A 25,460-nucleotide genomic window follows, 5' to 3' on the forward strand; every position below is an offset into this window, starting at 1 on the left:
AAGGAGTGACCTTAGAAGCAGATCATAACCTGGTCAGACGTAGAGATGGCCACATCCCTGACCGACGGCTTGACTTCAGCCTCATGGCCCTGAGCCAGAAGCACCCAGCTAAGCGGCTTCCAGATTGCTCAGGTACTGTGAGAAAATGTTTATTATTTTAAGACTCAAAGTTTGGAACCAGCCATAGATAACTAACATGGATAGCTACCTTGTACCTTGTCATTTTGTGACTTTTATCTCTTCGGTTCCTTCTCACCTTCATTGGCCCACTTTTCATACCCTGAAGCTATGAAGCAGGGAAAATAAGAGAATACGGGACAGGTTTAAAAATATATATCCATGAAGTATTGGCAGAAGTATAGACATATAGGAAAATAAAACAGAATAGAGGGTCTAGAAACAGTTCTGCATAAAACAGCCAATTGATTTTTGACAGACGTGTGAAGTCAATTCCATGGAGCTCCCTGTATTGGTTTTCTATTGCTGCTATAAAAATAGAACCACAAACTTAGTGGCTTGAGAACAAATCAAATTTATTGTCTTACAGCTCTGGCAGTCAGAAGTCTGAACATGGGTCTTACAGGCTAAAGTCAAGGTATTTTTCTAAAGGATCTATGAAAGAATCAGGCCCTCGCCTTGCCCAGCTTCCAGGGAAAACCCGCTTCCCTCTGCTCCCGTCTCTTCCGGCCACGATGGCCCTCCAACCGCAGCTTCTTCATTTCATCTCCCCGTCTGACTCTGCCTCTCCTGCCTCGCCCTTATAAGGGTCCTTGGAATTACACTGAGCCCTCCTGGACGGTCTTTTCAATAAGTGGTGGTGAAAGAACTGGCCATTTACCTGAGGGGGCGGGGGAAGAACCTTGATCACACCTTAACCAAACAAAATGAAGTCAAAATGGATCATGAACCAAAATGTAAAAGGTAAACCTCTTAAACTTTCTAAAGAAAAGATAGAAGAAATCTTTGTGAACGTGGATCGAAGAAATCAGTTTTAGGGACTACATCAAAAGCACAATCCATTGAAAAATTAGACTGTCAAAATTAGAAACTTCTTCTCTGCACAGACACAAGCAAGAGAATGAAAAGGCACACCACACACTGGGGAAAATCTGTGCAAATCTGACACGGGGCTTGTCTCCAGAACATGTGAAGAACTCTCAAAATGCAGAAAAAAGAATATCCACAGCATCGCTTTTGAAATAGGGCCAGATTTAAACAATCGCTTCACTAGATAAGACATACAGATGGCGGATGAGCACACAAGGAGATGCTCAACACCGTGAGTCATCAGGCAAATGCCAATTAAAACTAAAATGAAATACTACGGTTAAAAAGCAAAAATTTAACCGAATAAATACTAAGGATCTCATTGGCTTTGATCAATGATTGGCACATCAGGCAGCTTCCCACCTAAAGACTAAACAGAAGGGTGCTCCCTCCAGCTGCAGGAAAACGAAGGTTTTTATAGGCAGACAGGGGGTGGGAAAGGGAAATGTCTGGGCAGGGAGGGAATCGTGTCAGGCTTAGGTCTCCTCCTGGGAGGGGTGGAAGGGGTCTTTGGGGATTACCTCACTGCTGCTGAACAGGAAATTCCAGACTGACCAGTTAAAATTGCATTCCTGGGGGAGGCTGAAACTGTGATTGGGTTAGGTATTCAGTCTTGGTTTTCTGGCATGGGGCTCCGTGCAAGCGACTCCACTTTAGGCCTGTTGCTTCTTTTTTAACACTACATAGCTATCAGCATGACAACACACACACACACACACACACACACACACACATCCCACAGGGATGAGCACTCCGAGTAACTGAAACTCGTACATATTGCTGTGGGTATGCAAAACAGGACAGCCACTTTGAAAACTCCTTGGCAGTTTCTTTTGAAGTTAAACACACACTTCCATATGACCTAGTTACCCCCTTTCTCGATATTTACCCAAATGTAATGAAAATATATGTTCATAGGAAAAACCTCTATTGAATGTTTATTGCTCTTGTATTCAGAATCACCAAAACTTGGGAACAACCCAAATATCCCTCAACTGGGGAATGAATGAAAAACAAAACAGAACTGTGATACACCCATATAATGGACAACTATTCTGCAATAAAAGGGGACAAACTGCCCTGGCTGGTGTGGCTCAGTGGATTGAATGCCGGCTTGGAAAGTCAGGGCACATGCCCGGGTTTTGGGCCAGGTCCCCAGTGGAGGGGCACACGAGAGGCAACCACACATGGGTGTTTCTCTCCCTCTCTTTCTCCCTTCCTTCCCCTCTAAAAATAAATTAATAAAACCTTTTGAAAAGGGGAACAAAGTATTGAACTACACAACAGCACAGGTGAATCTCAATTGCATTATTCTAAGTGAAAGGAGCCAGACTCCAAAGTATATGATTCTGGAAGAGGAAAAATTATAGGAACAGAAAACGGTGATTGCCAAGGGTTAAGGGTGGATCAAGGGCTTGACTACAAAGAGAATCTTTTGTGAGGGGGCTGGGGTGGTGGCTCTTGTTTGTGTCTTGACTATGGTGTTGGTTACAAGGACTCCATGCACTTGTCAAAATTCATAGACTGACCGCCAGTCTAAAAGGGGTATGTGTGTGAATTTTTATTAAATAGAAACATTTTAAACACATGTTATAAAAGATGAAAAAGATATAGGAGGTCACTTCCCCTGGTTCCCCTCATGTTAGGGAATGGGTTCCACGGATGATAGCATGGATGGATGGATGATGGGTGGACAGACAAACAGACAGATGAATGGATGGTTGGGTGTCTGCCTTCCTACCTTCTTACTTACTTATGGCTCAAATTTCTAGGTTGCCCAGGTGATATTTCTCAGACCTTCCCAGGTAGGAGCGCTCCTGTCTCTTCTGTACATCACCTTCAGTGTACCGTGCAGTAAACAGCTGAGGGTTAAATAGGACACCAAATGTGAACATTCTTTTTAAATTCAAAGGGTACTAAAATGCGAGCTATGCTACTGCTGAAGGAAGAACCCATTCTAGATACTCACTTATTCTGCAACAATGGTGAGACTCCTGGAAGGCCAGAAAACAAACACCACAGGTCTAAAAGAATCCAAAGAAAGCCCCTGTCCGAAGAAATACGCAGCCAGTGCAGTGAACCACATGCAGCACAAGCCACTGCTAATGACCGCCCTTGACATGTGCGCTTCCCAATTCACTGCCTGACCAAATGCTGCCGGGGCGGGGGGGGGGGGGTTGGAAACAGGGTGGAACCAATCTCAGCATTTTCCTGACAAGGAACATGAAACCCAGAGAGAAGAGGAGACTTCTACAGTGAGTCATTGATGCCATTAGGGTCCCCAGCCTTGTGGTAGGACGTTCCATTTGTACTGCCTTTTTAATTGGTGTGCAAAACAGTCCTTTGGACTTCTCAAAACAGTTCTTCTGACTGCTCAGTAGCTAACCCAGATAACCAGACGGGCAGATTACTGAAACAGGCAAAACAGTCCAGAGACGTAAAAAGGGGGGAAACAATGTAGTGTTCCTAAAGGGGAAAACATCTGTCCAAAGAAACCTTTTAAATTTCACTGAGAATTCTAAATGGATTTTTTCCCCCTACAATCTGCTGGGAGGACTTGATTTCTCTCTCCCCTCCCATGCAAGAGAACAATGATACCATTGTGGGTTATTTTACTTGGCTGTGTCTCAGCCTCTACGCATGAGCCATTCTCTTCCTTTAAATATAAGCCAACCTGTGCTATGATCCGAAGAATTTTTTTAATATACATTCCAAGGAGAGAAGGGGATTAGTGAACTTTAAGGCTTTAATCCACAGATCTAAGGACTGGTTTTCCCTAAGTTCAAAAAGAGAAAAGACCACTCTTCAGGAAATCCATCCTGCAACTGTGTATTCCCAGGTCTGAGAAAAGAGGGGAGTTCCAGAGAAGCTGCTGTGGTGTGCGGATGTTTCTTTCTGAATGAAGCCCGACATGCAAGTTGATTTCTGTCGGCGGAAACTAGTGAAGAAACAAAACTGCCAGAAGCAAAGGCCAAAAAGCAGTAAATAAAGAGATCCTACTCTCCACTCCAGAGAGTACAGGAGGTTTTTTTTAAATTATATTCAAGGAGAAAAAAAATCCGCAAGTATCTCTGGACAGGTAAAAAGCTCATTTTTGTGAGAACTCTATTCCAAATAGCAATGAGGTTGCGAATCTCAGAGAACTAAAAAAAGCAAAGGGGCTTCGACCGTGCTCCCCACAAGGCTCCCAGCTCATACTGGCACAGAAGCCAGAAGAAAGGAAATAATCCGTGAAGGTTCATGTTGATGCAAAGGGCGGGTGCCTTTATTTAGAGATACCATGCCCTTCTTACAGCTGAACTGTTTACTTTCTGACAAGCAAATTTAGGATGATCGCATGCTGGAGTTTCCTAGCAGGCATCATACAGTAAATTATTTCCGACTACGAAAGTCTGCCCGGTTGACGTGCAGAGCAGAGCCCTATGAGTACCCCAACATCAAGAGGCAGTGTTTTCAGTTCTGATAGACTCCTCGTGAGCGTGTATGGACATCGCTGCTGTTTTAGAGAGACTTCTGAAAAGAGTTGGTTCACTGCCAGATGTCAGACAGAATTTTTTCTTTTACTCTCCCAGTCAAGTAGTCTGCTTCCAGCAAATTCCACCAACCGAGCGTTTTGGGATGGGAGACAGAAGAGCTGTGGCATCGCGGCGTTAGGGGTCCAGGGGACTGGAGTGGGCCTTTGGCTTTGCCTCCTTCTTGTCATGTGGCAGCCAACTGTCTCTGGGAGCCCCGGGCTTTTCTCTGAAAATGTGGTTGGCAGCGCCCACTTCACGCAGCCCTGTTGCAAGGCTCGAAGAACATATTTGGGGCCGTGCTTTATAAACAGTAAAGCATTCAAAAATGGGAGGGAGAGTTTGGGTTTGTTTCCACTTCGGCATTTTTCGCCCTCAATACAACAGAACACACGAGGAATGTCCTCACCATCAAGTTCTTCTCACCAGTAGGAGTTCGCCATGTGGAACGAAAACTCACAAAGTGTTCCACTGAGGGCCGAGTCCATGGAGTGCTTGCCAGGAAGGGGGAATTAGGTCAGGGTTTGAGCAGAGAGCTGTCCCCAAGCATTGAGTTTATTTACAACTTAGAAAGAGGACTTTGGGACTACGTTACTTTGGGATTGCAACGACTGAGACACTTCATTCTGTCACCAGCCGAATCCACAGGCAAATTCTGGTCCCTGCATGTGTCCGTTTTATTAGGTATTTTTCAAGAATTTTGATTGATAAATGCAAGCGTGGGCCTTTGATAATCCGAATTTCCAGTCCCGTAGCTGTCCTTTCCCGGTGGTTCCCAGCCGGTAGTGTTAGTATAGTGAACGTCACCCCTTCTTGGTTCGACTCTAGCCTCCTACTCCTGATGGGTCCCCTTGGACCACCTCTACTGGTTTTTCTAGCCTTACTGAGGTTTTCCTCCTCGGCAATGGTAAACTAATGGAGAGCTTCTAGCCATCTCAGTTCCTTTTCAACTATCTCAGATAAATAAAATTTATTTTTCCAAATGAGCACAGTTATTTGCATAGTCAGTCACACTGTGATGTAATTGGATCCTTGAACACCTACTTAGCTAATTCGCATTCATGAGAGAATGCATGGTGGAGGAAGATGCATAAAAGAGGAAAGAGGAGGGACGTGATTGGCACATTCCAGTCAGCCACATGGGGAGTGATGGCAACCTCCTGCAGGGGGCCCCGAATTTTAGTTTCACTTAGCTCTGTTCCGCTGTCACCACTGCTCTGGGACTGACAGCCTGGACCAACTGTCTCCCTCTGGGCTCCTCTGGGGACAAGCTACACTGCCCCCCCTCCTCCCGCAGTGGCCACCTGGGGTGTGGCACCTGTTATCACCTTCCCTGTCTCACCAGCCCCTCCCCCACTGGGTTCCCCCAATTCAATGGTGATAAGATGGCCCAGACTTTTTTCTCTCTCTTCTTTTTTTCACATTTTATTGTATTTTTCCATTACCATTTATCCCTCCTACACCCCCTCCCCACTCCACAACCCCCACACTGTTGTCTGTGTCCGTGCGTCCTATTTCCTTTTCCCCAATCCCTCCACGACCCCCCAACCACCCCTGACCAGAGTTCTTTCTTTTCAATAAATGAGATTATCTATTTATGTTTTAGGATACTTTATTTTTGGTTTTTAAGCATATTTTATTTATTATGCTATTACAGTTGTCCCATTTTTATCTGCCCTTTTTTCCCCTTCACCCTGCACCCCCTCCCACCAGCATCCCCCCCCACCTTAGGTCAAGTCCATGGGTCGAACATAGAAGTTCTTTGGCTTCTCCATTTTCTATACTATTCTTAATATCCCCCTGTATATTTTGTGACTATCATTTATGCTTCTTTTTCCTTGTACTTTCCCCCCCATTCTCTCCCCTCCCCCTCCCCACTAAGAACCCTCCAGGGGATCTCCATTTCTGTGATTCTGTTCCTGTTGTAATTGTTTGCTTAGTTTGCAATTGTTTTTGTTTTCTAGGTTCAGTTGCTGATAGTTTTTAGTTTGTGATCTTCCCAGTTTTGATCTTCATTTTCTTAGATAAGTCCCTTTAACATCTCATATAACAAGGGCTTGGTGATGATGAGCTCCTTGAACTTGACCTTATCTGAGAAGTACTTTATCTGCCCTTCCATTCTAAATGAAAGCTTTGCTGGATAGAGCAATCTTGGATGTAGGTCCTTGCCTTTCATGACTTTGAATACTTTTTCTAGCTCCTTCTTGCCTTCAAGGTTTCTTTTGAGAAATCTGCTGATAGTCTTATGGGAACTCCTTTGTAGGTAACTCTCTCCTTTTCTCTTGCTGCTTTTAAGATTCTCTCCTTCTCTTTAATCTTGGGTAATGTAATTATAATATGCCTTGATGTGTGCTTCCTTGGGTCAAACTTCTTTGGGACTCTCTGAGCTTCCTGGAACTACCTGGAAATCTATTTCCTTCACCAGATTGGGGAATTTTTCTTTCATTATGTTTTCACATAAGTTTTCAATTTCTTGCTCTTATTACAGAATGGATCCATGGTTGTGTGTGTGGGGGGGACAATATACTATTACCAAATGGAGCCCCCTTCCCCCAGACTCCCCTGTACTAGGTTTGCCTTGCCCGCCTCCAGGGAATTGTAGCTCTCAGTGCCAGAGATTGGTGAAAAGAAAAGGAATTATTTATTCAAAAGTTATATAGACTTAGAGTAATGACTTAATGTCTTCATTAAAATCCCAAAGTCCCTTAAAACACTTACAAACACACACAATCTTTCCCACCCTTTGCCTAGTCTGGGGCACCGTATCTCAGGAAAAGAAACAGAAGTCCGTGGCTCAGGTAGCCTCCAGTTCTTCCCAGTAGTCCGTGCTCAGCTGGCAGGCCTCCTGTGGTCCCCAGCACCATCAGCTGTGTCACCTTCGAAATCTCCAGTTCTTAATTCAAACCCACATGGCACCTTCTCCTGGCCCCTCAGCAAGAGTCCTTTCACCCCTTTCCTTCGCATAACATCTCTCCTGCATTCTTCCAAACTGCTGAGAGAGAGAGCTCTGCATCACTGCTACACCTTGCCTTCTAGCTCCCTGAACTGTGCGGCAGAGGGAGCCCCAAAGCCGCATGGTTCCAAGCCACCTGGCTGCCCTGCCCGGGTTTAAATCCCGGCACCAATCTTCCTCTGCATCCCCTTCTCCAGCTCCTCCCACAATCGGCTACACCTGCCAGCATTCCCATATTTTTCCCAGCTTTTCTGGGCTGCCATAGTAAGTCCAGGCAGGCGTGGCCCTGTGGCGTGGAGCCAATCATCTCCAAGCTCTCATGCAGGTGCTGTAACCAGAGGGCAGTGCCTCCCAGTTACATCCTTGGTGGAAGTCACTCCCTTCTCCCTGGCTCAAGGCTTGGCCACAGCTACTTCAGACCTATGAAACCAGTCAAAATTTATACTGTACGTTAAATGACCATTCTTGAGGTTACGTGCAAAACCACTGACATGCAGAATAACTCAATGGCCCTGATCTGAGTATCCCTTCCCCCAGTTCAGCCTTGTGGGGGTGAGGACACACTATATATTTTTAATATTTCCTGGACACCCCAAGTTCTGGACCCCATTACAAATCCCTCTTTTGCAGGGGGTGGGGGGCGGGGCCTGGCTGCACCCTGGTACACTCTTCCTCTTCTCCTTCTGGCACCCCTATGATTTGAATGTTGAAACGTTTAAAGTTGTCCCAGAGGTTCATAAGCCTCTCCTCATTTTTTTTTAATTCTTGTTTCTTCATTTCTCTTCTGAATGTTTATGTCTTCCTTCTGTTCCAAATCATTGGTTTGAGTCCCAGTTTGTATGTTTTAGGATATTTTTTAAAATAAGATATCAAAAAATCATTTTAAAAACCAAAAGCCATTCATATGTTTTTCTTTGGGGTTTAAAAAATATGGCTGTCTCAACTCTGCCTGGGTGTCAAGAACAGGATCCCTAGCTGACAGCGTCGCCTTTTCCAGGACACACCCCCCTTGCTGGGCAAAGTAGACCTACAGAGCCCCTGGTCTATAATAGAACTCTCCAAGCTGATTCCGTGTGTCTTTACTATTGCCAGAAGCTGGGCCTGAAGTCAGGGCATAATGAAGGTCACTGAACTCCCTCACCTTAGGTCCGTGCCAAAGTGCTCAAGATCTCAAATAGCTTGTGCTGTGGTCCTGGCTATTTCTAAAAGTCTGAGTCTTATGGTGTCATGATGATCTTTGTGGGGGAGGTTATCTCAGCGTGAGAAATTTCAGCCTGCGTGTCCCTTTCCTCCATCACACCGGTTTGTTCTATTTAGGGCTTTCTTCCTGTCCCTATTAAGTGAGTGCTCGTTTTCCTGGGTCTGGTGCAGGTGCCAGCCTTCCTCTCCTCGCACATACTCTCACTGTGTCGCAGTCATTCTGCTCAGACGGGCTGGCACTAGAGGGAAGGAAAGCAAATTAAAGTAGGGGTCATGTCCAGGCTTATATTATATGTGCTTAGAAAGCCAAAGGGCCATTTCAAGTAGTATGTAGGGTCAAACTGTTTCCAATCGGTTCTGCTACTGCAGAGCCATAGGACCTCTCTGGGCCTCAGTTTCCTTATCTGAAACTGAGTGCAAAGTGAAGATCTCTGTTTCTTGCCAGTGGGCGTCTGTGAGAGCTAACGGAATCTCACAGAAGGCTAGCACGCTGGCTCACGTGTAAAGGATAATCCATACATCCAGCTGTATGAGCCCACTGTTTACCTAGCGCACAGGTATTCATCCACCTTCTGTGCGAAACCACGGCACCCTCTTCTTAGTGTGCTGTGTCAGCACCTACCCTTGACCGCCCTCCGGTTCACCACGGTCAGCTGGGCCCCGACAATGCCATCTGACTGGTTCCATGTGGGTTACACTTCAGCTTCCAAGGAGGTGGAAGGAACGTCTGCCTTCTCTGCTTAGCACTCTCCCTCTTCTTCCCGGGACTGCTCCCACCTGTCTCCAGCCACATGGCTCACATGAGAAACACCTTTTTCTTCCATGGCCTCCGCTGCACATTCCGAGAGGGACAGTTTCCCAAACCACTGAGACTCTTTCCTCGATGTCTTGGGGACTGGAATTGAGAAGAGACTGCCCTTCTCTCCTGGCAGCAGTCTTGGGGAGGAAGGTTCCGGAGCCATGTTCCTGGCTGTATGGATGAGGCCAGGGTACGGCAATGCAGAACTAACCCAACAAATGGGCGGACTGGAGAGAGGCCGAGCCGCCATCTTGCTGGTGTTGGAGTCCTTGAATCAAGATGTCCTTGGGTCCAGGGACACGGCTGCTCTTCCTGAAGGCTGGCTGTGCAACACGGCATGCCCACCGCCACCCCACCATTGTTCCAGGGCGGGGGCAAGCTTATCCGGTCAGCCGAGACATGTCCCAGGGGAACTGCTTCTCCTTCAAGCCTTCGTCTGTGAGGCCAGGCTCTGTATCGACCCTTGTGCCCTGGCTGATCTGTCGGTGTCTTCCGCCTACTGGTGCAGTCCACCCATGAAGTAGTCCTCACAGCTGCTACGGGGGGGCGGGGCGGGGGGGTCTCTGGCAGAGTAAGCCTCTTCCATCTATGATCGCTCTCCACTATGCTAGGTGAGAATTTCAAAAGGCCAAATCCGGACTCGGGCGCAAATGTGCAATGAACACAAGTTAAAGGTTTTATGCCACTCGTCAGCAGGGATGACATCCCTGGGAGGTCAAATGGCTTCTAGTAAGAATGGGAATTAAACGGATCTATATTCTCTACCAGCAAAAATGAAGGGGCATTGCTATGAAGAGGAAATCTCACCATTAGTATTCTCCACTTAATTTCTATCCTTACAGAGTTGTTTTAAAAAGGAGGGGAAAGGAGCCTAGTCAACAACAAGTCAGGCAAATGTGCCTGTCGCTGTGGAGTCAGATACCCCGGAGGCCCCCTTGACAATGGCCCTTCCCTGAAAGGGCGCCCGGAAATCTCTTGTCCATTTCCGGTTCTTGGAATAGCTTTTCTGACCATTACAAAAACTCTGTGCGAAAGAGACGATGTTACTCAATAAAATATCGCCTTCATTTCAGAGATGAGAAAATTGAGGTTCACAGAAGAAACCTGTTTTGCTCAGGTCAGGATTCAGAAACAGCTGTGACTACAAAATCCTGACCGAGACCATCAGAGCTGGCCAGGGCCTGGGTACACTCCCTCACTCATACTAGTCTGTTAGGGGAATGCATCAGTCACTTACTCACTCGCCCAATTAACAGGTACGGCTTTTAACTTTTGTACCTTGTGCCATGGTGTATTTTTGTCCAGACTTAATCAGCCTGCTACTGCCACGAATAAACCTCCCTCTGGCAAAGTCAGGTTCATTAACATATTGCATAGGAACTGCACCCAAAGGGGCCACAGGGCATCTCGCCAAATAAAGAGTTACCGAACTGAGGGGAGAGATGGAGTTCAGGTCTAATGCAAGTGAGGAAGTATTTTGACAGGCCCAAAGCAAAGCAGGGCTTTGTGTGAAGGTATCATCGTAAGTCCTGGACTATGAACTGGACCCGGGGACCCGTTTCCTCAGGAGCAATAAAGTTATGATCGCTGTGGACTATGGTGGCCAGAAGCTCTGTACCTGCTTCTCTATGTCAGTGACTTAGACCTGCTAGGCAAGAGTGGGATGTTGCACTTTTTAAAAAACTGAGATACACTTGACTTAAAACATCATGTAAGTTTAAGGTGTAGGATGTGTTGATTTGATACGTGTATATATTGCAATATAATTACTACCGTAGCTTTAGCTAACACCTCTATCAGGTCACATAATTATCACTTCCTTCTTTGTGGTAGCTGTTTTGTCCTTACAATTTCAAACCACGACGTTTCTGATAGTCTATGATCTTGGAGGAAACGTTTCTCAATGAGTAAGAAAGCAGGACTCACTCCAAGAAGGGGGTCTGTGTGACATCTACAGTTAGAATGTCCTTGGGAGAGGTATTATTTACTGTTAACTTTGGAGCTGATTTTGAGTGTCTTTTATTTCAACCTGATGAATGGCCAGGCAGATATTTAAAGTCCAAGCTAATTTTTACTTCCTCATGTCTCAAAGCAGGTGACAGGCAACCCGGTCGGTACAGCACCATGGGAAGGTGCCAGCTGCAGTAGGGGACTTCACCCGGACTTGGGTTAAGGAACACTGCCTTGCAGGAGGCCAACCTCCTAGCTGCAACAGGCAGAAGTCGACCAAACGAGGGTAAGGAAGAGGGTTACATCCCAGCAAGGACATGGGCAAAAGGCGGAAGATTGAGGCAGAGGTTGGCAAATCGCAGGATATAGAAGGGTTTGTGAAGGCAAATCAGGAATGTCTAGAAAGCTGGGGGAGAACCAAATAACACAGTTAATTAAATTTTAGCCCTGACGCCTACATCTAAGGGTAGAAAACAGGGGTCACCCTGAAGCGTGTGTTCCTTGCTCAGGGAAGAGTTCTTTGAACGGTCTTTGTATGTGCATACAAATGAAAGGCAAGTAGCCCTGTGTGGGGCACGCCAAGGAGAATCCCACGGGTCCCCAGGCACCTGGTTAGCCAAGCTGAACCTCGCAGAGAAAGTGGAAACATTTTGTAGGCTTTGCCCTGAACCACCCTATCCTATTTCCTGAAAACATTCAGAAGAACCAGGCTGGCTTTCAACCAGTGCTGAGTTGCAGGAAAGGACAATGAAACCACAGAGATAAAATTGTCACAAAGAAATGGAGTGGCCTCCAGGGAGAGAATGGGATTCGGCAATGGGCTGTATCATTCTGGGACCTGGAAGGGAACAGACGGCCTGTTGGAAGAAGATGCTCCCCCTGCCCATTCTTCCCTGGCCGAACCCCATCCGAAACGAAGGGCTGGGAAGCCTGTGGATCCACAGACGCCAGCTTCCCAGGGCACAGAGCAGGGAACACAGTGCACCTGGAGGGACCGAGTGGACACTCCTAGCACAGGGGACGATGCTGAGAGAGCTTCCTGGCCCGTGCACCCTGGCCTGGTGGCCGTTCTCTGCGAGATAGCTGAGGGGAAAGTGAGATAAAAAGAGTTGTTTACTCACAGCAGAGCAGGGCGGGGCAGACCCAAGGACCCCAGGCTGTGGACCTGGTGTCCGCCACCCACTGCCACCTCAGGGCACAGGCACAGGAAAGCATTTACATTGCTTCCTTACTTGGTTTTAATTTTAACTGTTCTATTTAACATGAAATAGAAACAGATTCATACACACAGAGAACAGACTGACAACTGTCAGAAGGGAGAACGGGAGTGGAGGGACTAGGTGGAAAAGCTCACATTAATCAAAACCAAAACTAAAACCTCACAGACATAGACAACAGCATGGAGATTATAGGAGGGAGAGGGAGGTGGGGGGTAGGTAGAGGAGGATAGAGGGGGATAAATGGTGACGGAAGGAGACTTGACTCGGGGTGGCAAACACACCACACAGTGTGCAGATGATGTGCTGTAGAACTGGGCGCTTGAAACCTGTAAGATTTTTTAACCAATGTCACTCCCATAAATTTAATAAAAATTGAATGAATGAATGAATGAATGAATGACTTGTTATTGAATTTAAAAAACTAACAAGAGTGACTATGGTTGCACCCCTTATAAAGGAGATCATACTGCTGCAAGTGACCGGCCAGTGCCCAGGCTGGCCGGCTGAGCAGATCTGGAAGGACTTGAATGTCCTCTAGGGGCTTTATCCCGAGGGCCGCGTGGACTCGCCCAGGGCCTCATGCAAAGGGTGTCACATTTGACTGTCCCACTTTCGCTGGATTGTTGCCCTGCGCTCTCCCTATAAGACCAGGAAGGGCTGTGCAATAACCCGTGGTCAGCTGACATTCTTGCCCAGACAGGACATGGGGAGCACTGGGGATGGAGAGGAGGAGGCAAGGAGCCTGCAAGGGAACGCCGAAAACAAGGGTTAAAGACAGCACTTGCTTTTCAACCCCGAGCCTTGAAACCATACAGCAGGAAAACTAGAAAATCTTGTTCCCAGAGAACCAATTCTTTGGTTCTTCTTTCTAAGCTTTTGAGGAATGTACAAACTGGTTTCCAGAAAGTTCTGCGTTTTCATTCAGCAGAACTCTTTATCACCTGCTCTGTGCCAGAGACCAAGAGAGCAATGGGGAAGAAAACATGGGTGCGGACTGCAAGACCCTCATAGACTCGCAAATCAACAGATACACGAACAACTGATGAAAAGTGTGTGTTGAAGTCCCTAGAACGATGCAGAGCATGTTGTGGACAAAAGAATGATAGCTGGAATTTAAAAAATTTGGTGGGGCCCTGGCTGGTGTGGGTCAGTGGATTGAGCACGGGCCTGCAAACCAAAGGGTCGCCAGTTCAATTCCCAGTCAGAGCACATGCCCCCATTGCAGGCCAGGTCCCCAGCTGAGGGTGTGTGAGAGAGAGACAACCACACACTGATGTTTCTCTCCCTCTCTTTCTCCCTCCTGTCCGCTCTGTAAGAATAAATAAATATTTTAAAAATTTGGCGTGGAAAATGGGGTTAATTTTGTTCCTCGGTTCATAGTATTGTGAATCTCCTGCTTTATTTTGTTTTTTCCCATTCAGTTCCCACTCCCTATGCCTCCCTTCCTCACAGGCACCGCTGTGATGACAAGTACCCTTGCATATATGTTGGTGTCCTTGTAAAAGCACACAGAAGTCATCATGCCATAGCTGTTAATCTGCTTCTCTCAGTCAGCACTCAGGTTTTGAGATCTACCCACAATGCACGTGCATATTTAGTTCGCAGCACCAAACTGCTGGAAAGGATCCCATAGGTTGTATCTCTTCCGCGGTTCTTACTCCATTCCCTTATTGATACAAGCCTGGTTGCCTCCAACTGCCCCACCACCACGTGAATGCTAATATTTTAAACACCCGTGGACCTGTCTATTCATGCACTGTGAGCAAGGTTCTCTGGAGCATTTACCACTGAGGGGGGCACCGATGGCTTGCGAACTATCAGCAACATCCCCACACAGGGGCACACTGCTCTGCAGAGACCCACGTTCGGGATCGCCTGACTCTCCACTCTAACGCCTGACGACTTGGTGGCTGTAAAGTGGTATCTCGTTTTATTTTGCATTTCTCGATCAGGTAACAAAGTTAAGCAATAGCAGCCATTCAGATATCCCCTATGAATACCCTTTGCACATCCATCCATAATCTAGATATTATTTCTGCATCACTTGTTAATACAAGACTCTCCCTGTCTGTGAGATTGTCAACTTTGCCGCTTGTATCGTATTTAAAATACATTCTTAGTTTCAATATAATGTCATCCATTAACTTTTTTACCTTGTGGTTTGTGTCTTCTAGGTCTTGTTTAAGAAACTCTTCAGCCCCATTCGCATCACCAAGATACTCTTCGACATTTTCTTCTTTGAACTTTATAGTTTTATCTCTCCACAGAGCCGTAGTCCATCTGTAGTTCCCCTTCATACGAAGAGTGAGGTAACGACCCAATTTCGTTTTTCTCCAATAGTGAGGCGCTGTTTCCTTTCTCCGCCGATTTGTGGTGCCGGTTTTACCATCGTCGAGTTTTCCTGTGCACAGAGGTTTGTCTCTGACCCACTGGCTGGTCCGTTTATCCACAATTACCACACTTGGTTGCTGTGGCTGAGTGGCATGTGGTCCCTCCTGGCAAGATGAGTCTTTCTTTTTGGTTTCTGAGTTCTTTCTGGTCTCTCTCTTCCAAAGTGGCCTTCCCCATTATGGACCGCATCCTTCCTTAGACAGTTTCAAGGACGATGGTAGGGTCTCTACATAAAAATCCAACCGGAGTATTTCTTGGGTTACACAGATTGTATGGACAAATGGAAGGACATTAGCATCACGATAATGTTGTAACAACCAGTTCTTGGTGGTAGGCTGTCTCTTCATAATTCAGATCACTTTCTATTGCATTTTTTAAAGTTTTAAGGTTTTCTCCAAAGACGTTTTGATTATCTCGTTGAAACCTTACTTTCTGGACACTTCACAATTATTTTCCCTTATCAAAGGTGTCATGTTTTCTACTATATCTTTCAGCTGTTTCTTGTTGCTGCCAGGAATGAATGCTACTGAGTACTGAGTCCTTTTTCTGAAGATCTTGCAAAACTCTTACAAATTTTAATTGTTTGTTGATCGTTTTGGGTGTTCTATACAGTTTGGCATATTATTTGCAGATAATGACAATTTTAACTCTTCCCCTATCACCTTTTTACATTTTAATTCTTTCCTATGTCTTTTCACATCGGCTAGAGCCAGCAGTATTGTGTGGAACCGTAGTGGGGATATTGGGCATCTTTGCCTCATTCCTGACCTTACAGCAGAAGTTCTCAGAGTTAGATGCTTTCTGTGGGCCTTGGATATCAAGACTCTGAGTTGTTGACCATAATCCATCTTTCCCTTCTCCCATAGTGTCTCAGCCCTGCTTCCCTAGAAAACGGAACCTAAGCTAAAGGTTTCCTAGTGACCAGACTCCACAATACTGTACTGGGAATGTGTCCATGACCATGTTAGGCAAAGCAACCACAAGGGCCCTAGGAAGATGGCCCGCTCCACCCTTTGCACTTTTCAATTTCATTCAAGTGCAAGTAATGGTGGAACTTTATCACATCAAGAACTCTTGCTGCAAAGGAGGCCAACAAGGGTTGTATTTATTGTCCAGGTTGTGCAGTACGGGTGGGCACACTGGAAGAATGTTGGAATGGACAGTTAGTATTCACTGTCCTGGCCAAGCTGGACTATATTATGCTGCAATGATAAACAACCCCCAAATCACAGTGGCTTAAAATAGCGAAAGTTTACTTCTTGCACATGCCACCTATCATAGGTCAAAAGGGATGTGACTCCACTCATTACAGCCATTCAGAGACCCAGGCTGACAGAGCAAGTACCACCCCACACATTGCTGTTGCCATGACAAAGGCAAAGAGAAACCAGAGGGTTGCAGACCAGCCATTAAATGCACCAGCCCGGAAGCTCATAAATCACTGTTGGAAATTTATGAGGTCCACCTGCTCTCAAGTGGTTCTACTAATAGATGTGATTCTACTACACTTTCCGAGAGCTGGGCGAGCACTGGACCTACTGGGTGAATATCACTAATAACTACACCACGATATCTACCTGGACCTAGAAACGTCTTCTCCGCTACTGTCCTTACACAGATTCCGAATTCAGCGTATACTCGCCTTGGAAATGTGTCAAGCATGTTGTGTTCTTCTTCTATTCTCTAGGTCGACTTGTTCGAAGGAAGGATTACATATTCCCTGAGAGATTAAGAGACTACATTTCTAAAGCCACCTGGCCTGTGATTTTTAGAGAGACCTTTGAGATGCTTTTCACAAGATGCTAATATGTCCACACTTCCTATTTCTCCTCAAGTCAATTTCTGCTTTTTATATTTTTATTATAAAATACTTTTACATTCTTTTATGGTGCTTAAATCTCTAGTGCACTGGATTTCCTGCCTTTGACTTTGTCTTTGTTCACTTGCATGCTTTCTCTTGCTCAATCTTTCTAGACAGAGATTTGCCTATTTAGTTCATTGTATTGGTGAAACATTGGTTATGCTAAAATACGTTTTGGATGTGTTGTTATGCTCTATTTCACTGACTTTTGTCTTTTTATTTATCACTTCCTTATCTTGCTTTATGATAAACATATTTAAGGCTATAAACTCAAAGGCACGCATTTTGTCATGTAGTCCATTTGGGAAGCACAAAATAGTCTCATCAGGCCTGACCAAACCTTTGTTTTATGTGTCTACATCCCCTGCCTCTGATATACCACTTCTTAGACTTTGACCCACAAATACAGTTGTCCCAGCAGGGAAAGCCACACGAATAGGCTGTTTATTATAGCCCTCGATTATAATGGGGGAAGCCCCTTAAGTGCCCATCAGTCAGGGAGTTAGAGTCATTTCCTGTGACCGCTGTAACAAATCACCACAAACGGAACACGAGCTTCTTCTTTCACAGGTCTGAAAGCCAGAGGTGCGCGGTCAATGTCACTGGTCCGAAATCGAAGTGTCGGCTGGACCTCACTTCCTCTGGAGGCTCTCGAATCCAATGTGTCCTTGGCCTCTTCCAGCTGCTGATGGCTGCGGACAGCCCTTGACTTGTGTCCACAACACTCCAGTCTCCGCCTCGGTCTCCCCATCGCCTTGTCCTCTGAGCATCTCAGATCTCCACTCAGCTCACCCTGGATAATCTCCCCATCTCAAGATCCATACCTTTCTCACATCTGCAAGGACTGTTTTTCAAACTGGGTAACATTTACGGGTTTCCGAGATTAAAACGTGGACATTTAGGGGGCCATTATTCAGCCTACTATGGAAATAATTAAATAAATCGTGGTAGATTTCTACAATGAAATATATTGCCATCATTAAAAATAATGAGTGAAATGAGACTACATTATTAACATGGAAACATGACAAAGACATACTGTGAAGAGATTAGAAGTACATTGCAGGACAATAAATATACTATTATCCTACCCTAGTTTACACATATGATACATGTGTGCACATGTGCTTAAAATATATTCCTGAATGCACACACAAAAATAGCAGTAATCACCCCTGGAGAATGCAACTGGGAATGGGTCAGGAGGATGTGAAAACGGACTCTTCCTTTATACTTTCCTATATTGCTTAGACTTTTTTTAAAAACCCATGGATGGGTTATTTTTACAATCACTGTAAGGTGTGTTTGCTATGAAACATTCTCTGGCCCACCTGCCTACGGTGCCCTGGCCCTGCTGTGCCGGATTCTTTGCTCTCCCCAGCAACCGTTTTATCGCGTGAGACGCAGAACGAAGATCAAGCAGAACAAAAGCCTGTTCCGACACTCCTCGAAGCTGTGTGGTCGTCCTCTTCGGCCACCTGTTGTTGAGCCTGCAGTAATGAGTCAGAATGGGAATGGAGGGAGAGGCTGACGCGTGCGCTTTCCAAGCGAGGGAGCACAGGAGCCGTTCAATTAATAAGCACATAAACCTTTAAGTCCACCTCAGGCTGTGTCGCTTACTAGGGGGAGGGACTTGAGCAAGTGACTTGCTCAGACTTCCTTATCTGTAAAATGAAGAAATGCTGTGTTCTCCCTCCGAAGACTGCAGGGAGGACCAAATGAGATAATGCATTTTCAAGTGAAGTGCCTGGCATGAGCCAAGCTGCAATCTGCCTGGTGTAAATGAATGCACTGATGAAATTCAAGGTGGTGAGTAGCAGGGATGGTATTGCCGATACGTAAAGTCAGACTAGAAATAGCCAGGTGCGTGGCAACCATGTGAACCCCGAACCGCACGAGGACCTCTGGGTTCCAGTATGGATGCCGGTTAGTCTCAGCTGTGTGACCTTCGCGCAAGTCGCTTCCCCATCCTAGTTCCAAGTTTCACCAACTGAAAAATGAAGGCACTCAACCATGACTTCTAAGCCCCTTCTGGCTCTCACATTAGGTAATTCTGGGTGCTTGGACACAAGATCCATGACTGCACCTGTCAATCAACTTGTTTCTTCAAGTATTTATAGAGAATACTCTATTACCTTGAGGATTAAAAACCAAATGGATTTTCTATTAACTGAATTGTGTCTGCTGCCCTCCAAATTCATATATTGAAATCCTAATCCCCAATCTGACTGTATTGGGTTGGCCAAAAAGTTCATTTAGCTTTTTTCCCCCCATACAATGGCTCTAGTAGTGCTTGGTTGTCTTAAACTTCATTCAAAACAATTTTGTTGGTTGTATTGTGGCAGCTGTCATATCAGCATGCATCTAAAAAAAACTTGTCAAAATTGGTACATTTTTCTGTGGCCATTTTAATACTGAAGATGGAAGAAAATACACAACATTTTTGGCATATCATGCTTTATTATTTCAAGAAAGGCAAAAGCACAACTGATATGCAAAAAAAAAGATTTGTGCAGTGTATGGAGAAGGTGCTATAACTGATCGAATGTATCAAAAGTGGTTTGCAAAGTTGTTTTGATACTATTGCCATTTTGGCCAAATAATTATTTGCCATAGGGTTGTCGTATGCATTGGAAGATGTTTAGCAGCATCCTTGGTCCCTACCCAGTAGAAGCCAATAGTGGGAGATAACCAACATACTCAAAGTATCCAAATCAATAAACTTATTGGTGAAAATGAAAAACGTCTTTTCTTATACAGAAAAAACATATGGACTTTCTGACCAACCCAGTATTTGGAGATAAGGCATCTAAGGAGGTAACCAAAGTTACGTGAGGCGCTAAGGGTGAGGCCTTCCTCCAACAGGACTGGTGTCCTTCTAAGAAAAAGGAGAGGAGTCGGGTTGGTAAGACAGTGGAATAGGAAGGCCCAGCCCTCGTTCTCCCACAGAAACACCTTCCATGATTAAAACCTTCCAATAAACTGATTATAGAAAGAATGTGCTTGTCAGACATTATAAAGGCCACGTACAAAAAGTCCACATCATACTCAGTGGTGGAAAACTGAAACCTCTCCTTTAGTATCAGGAACAAGGCAAAGATTCCCCACTATTCAATTCTCATCTGTTCTCATCTATTCAGTTCAACACAGTCCTGGGAGTGCTTGTCAGAGCGGTGAGGCAAAGGGAAAAAGAAACACAAGGCACCCGAATCAGAAAGCAAGAAGTAAAACCATCTCTGTTCACAAATGACAAAATCTTATAGGTAGGAAATCCTAAAGATGCCATGCGCACACACACACACACACAAACTTGTTAGAACTAATAAATGAACTGAATAAAGTGGTAGGATATAAAATCAACATACAAGAACACTTGAATTTTTATATACGAACAATGAACTATCCGAAACAGAAATTTAGAAAACAATCCCATTTTAAGTACTTAGAAATAAACTTAACCAAGGAGACAAAAGATTGGTACATGGAAAACTACAAAACACTGATGAAAAAAATTGTTTTAATTTTATGTATTTATTTTTAGAGAGAGGGGAAGGGAAAGAGAAAGAGTGGGAGAGAAACATCAATGTGTGGTTGCCTCTCATGTGTACCCTCTGGGGACCTGGCCCGCAACCCAGGCATGTGCCCTGACTGGGAATCGAACCAGTGACCCTTTGCTTCACAGGCCCATGTTCAATCCACTGAGCTATACCAGCCAGGGCTGATGAAAAAAATTTTAAAAACACAAATATATGGAAAGAAATTCCATGCTCATGGTTTGGAAGACTCGGTACTGTTAAAATGCCCATACTTTCCAAAGTGATCTAGAGATTCAGTGCTAATCCCAACAAAATCCTAATGATATTTTTATAGAAAGAGAAAAAAATTATCCCAAAATTCATTTGGAACACCCAAAGATCCAGAAAGTAAAGCAATATTGAAAATAAGGAACAAGCCTGCAGGCGTCACACTTTCTGGTTTCAAAATATATTGTGAAACTACAGAAATTAAAACAGTATGGTATTAGGAGATCGGCAGGTTGTGCAGGATGGGTGAGCAAGTGGCTGTGCCTTGGGTGGTGTTATCCTGGCTGTGCAAGTGGCTCCAGGGCCCAGACCCCAGTCTGTTACCACTGTGTCCTTCCAACTGAGGCACGCAGGTGGACACGGGTCTGATCATTCCTGAAACGGGACGAGCGTGTGTTGCCCTCCACTGGCTGAGGATTCCAAGGCAGTGTTGCTGGGAAGCTCAGCTTCAGAGGAAGGTTTTGCAGATTTGGGGAAATAAAGGCTATGGACCAGCTCAGAGTACTGATCGTACGACTGGGAAAATTCTTCCTTTCGAACCTTGCCACAGGCCTGATTTTGAGTTGATTCCACTCTTGAACTCTGTAGACTCTGGCAACTGTGGGTCTGTAGTTCTATCTTTCGCTGATATCTTGTGTGTGGCAAAGGATGGAGAAGCCAGTTGCCTGAGATTTCTAAATGGAATATGAAAAAATGAGGAAGAAGAAAAAAGTGCATTTCTCCATCCTTTGCCATTAATTTGGGATCCACTGGTACCGGCTCTAAGACGTAATAGACCAATGGAAAACTCTCAGCTTATAAGTGGAGCTACAATTTAAAAAATAGCTGCCCTTGAAGATGAACTAATTTGTCTTTGCTCTCAGGTTCCTGCCATTGTGGAAATGCAAGGACTGAAAAGCAGTTCAAATTCTGGCTCCTTTGACTTGGCTTGACAGGCCTGGTGGTTCGGGACAAGTGCCCATCAGCGGGGACTGCTCAGCTGAGCGTCGAACCAGGTCCATTCTCAAGCCCAGTGCTTGCGGCCCCTCCTCCTCCACCACCCCCACGGCCCCCTCAGTTTTCTCCTCTGCAGCCTCCACGTTCTCTTGTGCAGCCAGGACATAATACTATCTGTGACTCAGCTAATTCAGCAACCGAAGCGAAAAAACAGTACCAGGTGCTAGTAAGACCGATTATGGCCGTCATTCAAAAAACCAGAAAAACAAAGATGTTCCGAACATGCTGGATGTCCTAAAAGACATGAGTGAGACTAAGCTTCGAGGTGTTGAGCGGTCACCTGGAAGCAGACCCAAGAGGAAGAGACACAGTTCCCAGGGGCCCAGTGGCTGTAATATCCCAGGCACTCAAGCAGAAATTTGCATTCCAAGAAGATGATTCCTTTGAGAAAGAAAACAGGTCTGGGGAGCCTTCTCCATTTTCTAGTCCAGAAACGTCAAGGTTTTGACATCGGGTTTTGCCATCAGAAGGACAGTGAACTAAAGGACGAATTGGCAGGCACAAAAGGTGTGGTGACCAAGGTGTGAAGAGCACAGAAAGGTGCCGGCATGTCTGTCACGACTCACCACTCTTCTGTCGATGAAATACAGTGAAGTCTGCACACCAGGGTGTATCGGTGCAGAGGTCGGAAAGGTCTTGACCCTTATAAGAGAATATATATGTGTGTGTATATATATGTTTTTATATATATAATATGTATATTTTTAGTCTGATCCCAAGACATGCTTATTGATTTTAGAGACAGGGCAAGGGAGGGGGCGAGAGGGAGAAAAACAATGGATGTGAGAGAGAAACGTCAATCAGTCCCTTCTCATACACACTCCGACCGGGCACCAGACTCCGAAGCTGGGCGTGTGCCCTGAACAGGAATCGAACCCGCCCCCTTTCAGTGTATGGGGCAACCCTCCAACCCCCTGAGCCACACTGGCCAGGGATGAACAGTCTTGACTCTTAATAAAATACCCATCTCTGGTTTTGGAGGATGTAGCAATTAACTGGTTACTGGGGATAGCTAGGTATATTAATTTTTTTCATGTATGTTAATGTTATTAAAGGCTGAATACACGCTTTGAAAGAAAACAGCATGGTATTGACATCAAAAGAGACATGTGTGTGTGGGACAGAATGGAGAGCCCAGATATAAACCCATTCGTATACAGTAAACGGATCCTCAACAAAGGGGCCAGGAATACACAACAGGGGAAAGACAGTCTCGTGACCAAATGCTGCTGGGAAAACTGGGCAGACACAGGCAAAGGGATGAAATCGGACTTTTCCATGGCACCACACACAAAGATAAACTCGAAACGGATTAAAGACTCATACGTAAGATCTGAAACTGTAAAACTCCGAAAACAAAACAAGGGGGAGAACTTTTTTCACACTGGCCTTGTCGATGATGTCTTGGACGTGATCACAGAAGCAGCAACGGCAAAAGCGAAAATAAACAAGCGGGACTCCATGAAACTCAACAGCTCCTGCATGGCACAGCATACAGTGAACAGAGCGAAAAGTCGACCTACGTAATGGGAGAAAGTGTCTGCGAACCATATACCTGCTCAGGGGTTCATGTCCGAAATATATAAGGAACTCAGAAAACTCAGTACTAAACGCACAAATAACCTAGTTATCAAATAAGCAAAGGACTTCAGAGCAGACACTGCTCTGAAGAAGGCATACAAACGGCCAACAGGCATATGAAGAGGTACTCAGCATCGCTAAGCATTAGAGAAATGCAAATCCAAACCCCAGTGAGAGCTCCCCTTACCGCTGATAGGATGGTTGTGAGCAAAAGGACAGAAAAGAACGAGTGTTGGCCAGGGTGTGGAGAAGAGGGAACCCTTGTGTACTGTTGGTGAGAACGTACATTCTTACAGCCATCGTGCTAAATAGTATGAAGATTTCTCAAAAAGTTAAAAATAGAACCACTGTGTGATCCAGGAATCTGACTTCTGCGGACATATCCCAGAGAATTAAAATTGGGATCTCAAAGAGATAGGTCCACTCTCACATTCATTGAATTATTATTTGTGACAGCCATCATACGGGAATGACCTAAATGTCTACTGACACATGAACGTAAAAAGTATACGGTATACACACAGAATGAAATATTATGCAGCCTTTAAAAATGAGGACATTCTGCTACGTGCAGCAACATGGAAGAACCTGGAGGACACTATGCTGAGGGAAATAGCCAGTCACAGAAGGACAAATACTGCGTGATCCTACTTAAAATAATCAAACTCATCGAAGCAGCACAGAATGGTGGCTTCCAGGGCCTGTGGCGAGGAGGAAATGGGAATTGGTTCAACGGGTATACATTTCAGTTATGATAAATAAGTTCTAGAGGTACGTGTGCTATACTGTGCCTGTAATACACAATACTGTGTCTTGCACTTAAAAAGTTGTTGAGGGTTGAAACTAATACAAAATAATTTTGACTGTAAACTGTCATTGAAAGGGAGATGTCGTGTTAAGTGTTTTTACCACAAAATGTAACAAATACCCATGAAGACGAAGAGATACCAGGGATGCGTGTGCACAGAGGAAAGACCACGTGAGGACACAGCGAGACGGCAGCCATCTGCAAGCCAAGGAGAGAGAGGCCTCATGAGAAGCCTAACCTGCCGACACTTTGATCTTGGATTTCCAACCTCCAGAACTGTGAGGAAATACGTTTCTGCTGTTCAAACCACCCAATCTGTTGTATTTTGTTACAGCAGTCTAACCAGACGAATCCAGAATTGAAAAGCCAATTGTGTCAGAAGCTTCATTTGGGAAAGTTCCAGAGGTTTTGTGGGATAAACATTAAAAGGATTTTTCTTGGAGTTATAAAAGCTCTATATAGATGTTGTCTCTTATTGATTTGGGTAATTAGAAGAGGTTGTCAGAATCTAGTGCAATTTTTTTATAGTTTCAATTCTCCCATCAGTTTAGTTTGGGAAGCAGAATTAAATAGCACAAAATCAACAAAGTCATTTCACCTCTGAGCCTCAGTTTTAATATTTGTTAAACAAAGAATGCAGATGAAGTTACCTTTAATTCTCTGGGCTCTAACGTTCTATCACGCCAGGTGAATGTGGAGCAAGTACATTCATCACACCACTAAACGTAAAGAAATAAGTGATTACGGACTGCTAAAAGAAAACGATACTTGTTAAAAACTGTCACAGTAGAGAAGCATGAGTCCACCACTTCAGAAATCAGCTGTGCGCCTGGGCCAGCGCGCTGGTAGAAAGAACACACCGACTACCTGTGATCTTAGACAAGCGCTCAGCCCAACTCGCTCCAGTCTGCTTTCCACTTGAGCGAAGATCATTCTAATACCTCTCTGTTCACCGTAAGCAGACTTCTTCACATATTTTTTAGATGGGAAACAATCTTGAGGAGGGTAGTTAATAAAAATACAACGCACTTATCTTTGAAGAGGTCTTTTCATCCCCGGAACTGGACATCTGCAGACGAATATGGAGGTTGGCCCACTGTGTCCACTAAAGACAACAAAAAAGAAAACAGTGTTTCATGTGTGATCCCAGTGGAAATAACGGAATGAAAACAAGCAAAAAAAATTTTTATATCACAATTTCAAAGAACTGAGTGGTGAAAAGTTGAGAACAAGAAGAAAGAAAAATATTACAATTGGTTGATATGCAATAAAAGGACTCGGGGTGGAGGAAAAGGAGCCGTGGGAGGGGGAAGAGGAGTGGGGGAGAAAGGGAAAAAAG

General features: G+C 45.0%; 1 long non-coding RNA gene and 1 pseudogene across 1 annotated transcript; both read left to right on the forward strand.

Moving 5' to 3' along the window:
• The first annotated feature begins 665 nt into the window (after positions 1–665).
• LOC119004079 (uncharacterized) lies at positions 666–18,108 on the forward strand. Its single transcript, XR_005070108.1, has 4 exons — positions 666–921; positions 11,604–11,747; positions 14,856–14,990; positions 17,504–18,108. It is a non-coding gene; the product is annotated as an uncharacterized LOC119004079 (long non-coding RNA).
• A 2,870-nt stretch (positions 18,109–20,978) lies between these two features.
• Positions 20,979–22,245, forward strand: LOC119004054 (mitochondrial fission regulator 2-like; annotated as a pseudogene).
• The last annotated feature ends 3,215 nt before the right edge of the window (positions 22,246–25,460 follow it).

Source organism: Sturnira hondurensis, unplaced genomic scaffold, assembly GCF_014824575.4.
Source record: "Sturnira hondurensis isolate 20B ecotype Veracruz unplaced genomic scaffold, ASM1482457v3 Scaffold0019006, whole genome shotgun sequence".
In the NCBI taxonomy this organism is placed as follows: domain Eukaryota; kingdom Metazoa; phylum Chordata; class Mammalia; order Chiroptera; family Phyllostomidae; genus Sturnira; species Sturnira hondurensis.